The sequence below is a fragment of the Palaemon carinicauda genome, chromosome 23, assembly GCF_036898095.1.
Source record: "Palaemon carinicauda isolate YSFRI2023 chromosome 23, ASM3689809v2, whole genome shotgun sequence".
Taxonomy (NCBI): domain Eukaryota; kingdom Metazoa; phylum Arthropoda; class Malacostraca; order Decapoda; family Palaemonidae; genus Palaemon; species Palaemon carinicauda.
Genome location: NC_090747.1, coordinates 42,408,029 through 42,410,528, shown reverse-complemented (window position 1 = coordinate 42,410,528; position 2,500 = coordinate 42,408,029).

Sequence of the window (2,500 nt, the reverse complement as noted above, 5' to 3'; positions counted from 1 at the left end):
ATGGATTTTCAACTATTCAAGCTATAATAAGGATTTTGCTAATCAATAATAGAAGAAGAAAGGCAAACTCCTTTTGAAAGACATTAGGCTAGTAAGCCTGCAGTCTTAGGTTACTCAGTATAAAGGGACGGATAATCTACACCAAGTTACTTAAAAGAAAAAGATTCAGGCAATGAGGACCTCGTCTAACAGTGAGAGGGAGAAAGAAGGGAACCCTAGAAAATGGTATGGCAGCCTGAAAGGGAGGTCTATCTGTAGTATAAGAACAACCTGAAGTCGTTCCCTGGGATCTGCAGTAGGTAGGCACATAGAACGAGTTCTCCCAGCCATATACCACCAAGCACAAGACTAATGGTAATGATTATATCGTAGAAAAATGGTAAGATGGCAAGAGAGGAAGGCCTACTGGTCAATATCATAACAAAATGTATATAAGAGTGGAATACTGTCAGCCTAGGTCAGTTGTGTCCAACCATCTACAACTCCCAAGGAAATCGTTTCAAGGAGGCAGTTCCAGGTTATGACATATCAATAGACAGGGAGGTGTGCCTCCAGCCAAAAGAACCATACGTTTATGTGGCAAGAATGGGAAGGTGATGATAGAAAAATTAGCTAGCCTATGCCAAAGAATATAGGTGAATTGTTTTCCTAAGCCAAGGAATAAGTGAGACAAGCATGCAATAAAGCGAATATCTAACCTGGAAAAATACAATAAATATAACAGTATACATGCAACACACTTCAACTAGGCTATCTAAGATATTCATATAGAATACTGAGGAATTTTAAATTATTAGCTTCTGGCTCCCACTATGCAGCGGGAGTGAGACGAAAAAAGACACATCGTGCAAAGTACAATACAAATAGTGGCTGCAAGAAGGAATGGCGAACCAGTGTATATGTTTACAGTAACGCACTGGTATCTGAGTTTTAACGGCTTTCTCACATATCCAATCCTATCCCATACCCTTCAAGACAAGATTAATTTTATTCGGGAAAGGATGGCTATGGTTGTTTTTGAAACATCCATATTATATACACGATAACTTTGACAATATTCTCTCAAGGGGTAGTAACCCCACGATAACTGTACAAGTAAAATTCTCTGATATATCTATAGCAGAAAATATCTCGAGTACAAAGCTGCCTACAGGAACTTCCAAGGAGAGGACAGGGCTCGAACCATATATATGTATACAGAAGAACCTATACGTACGATTGTCCAAACATACGAATTTTCCAACATCTGAAGTAAAATTGGACAAAATTTCTGTCTCGACACCCGAAGTCTTGCTCCAACATACAACGTAAATCATACATGTACGCCTGGAACTTTCTCGAAAGTGTCGATCGTAGTTTCTTGTTGACACCGCTAGACGGCAGCACATCGGAGGGACGCCAATCGAGTGTCGCCTTGATTAGTCCTCTTATCTCGTGCGCATCGTGTGGTTGTTCTCTATTCGCTCAGTTATTAACTGTGCTTTTTATCTTCCTTTTTCACGTTTTGTTTTTGTGTTTTATAATCAGGGGTCCTAAAAAGCTTAGTTTCGGCTCAGGAAGTAGTAGTGGTGAGAAAAAGAAGTTAATGCTTTCATTAGAACTAAAACAAGAAATAATAGAAAAGCATGAGCAAGGTGTGCGTGTTAGCTATCTGGCTAAACAATATGGCCGGAATATGTCTACGATCTCGACGATTCTAAAACAGAAGGCTGCCATTTAAGCAGTGAAACCTTCGAAGGGGATCACGATTATTTCTAAACGTCGAAGCTATACCCTGGAAGAGATGGACTGCCTTTTTTTAATATGGATAAAGGACAAGGAGATTACTGGCGATACGATAACTGAAACGAACATTTGTGAGAAGGCCAGCACTATCTATTGTGACTTGAAGGCGGCGGGCTCTGGGGGTGACGCGGGGGAGAGTTCAACCGATCCTACGATGGAAGAATTCAAGGCATTTCGAGGTTGGTTCGAGAAATTTAGGAAACGCACCTGGATTCATTCAGTTGTTCGGCATGGAGAAGCTTCAAGTTCGGACACCTAGGCTGCTAAAGACTTTGTTAAAAAGTTCGAAAGCATCGTGGAGGAGAAAGGCTACATAGAGCAGCAGGATTTCAACTGTGATGAAACCGGTCTGTTTTGGAAAAAGATGCCTAGTCGAACATATATTACCACCGAAGAGAAGAAAATGCCTGGACATAAGCCAATGAAGGATTGGTTGACTCTTGCACTTTGTGCCAACGCCAGCGGGGGACTGCAAAATTAAGCCTTTATTAATTTACCATTCTGAAAACCCTAGGGCATTTAAAGCACATAGAATGAATAAAGACCTGCTAAATGTTCTATGGCGTTCTAATTGTAAGGCTTGGGTCACTAGGCATATCTTTATGGAATGGGTAAATGTAGTTTTTGGCCCTGCTGTCAAGAAGTACCTTCAGGAGAGGAATTTGCTTTTGAAGTGCTTGCTTTGTTTGGACAATACAACCGCTCACCCCCAGGA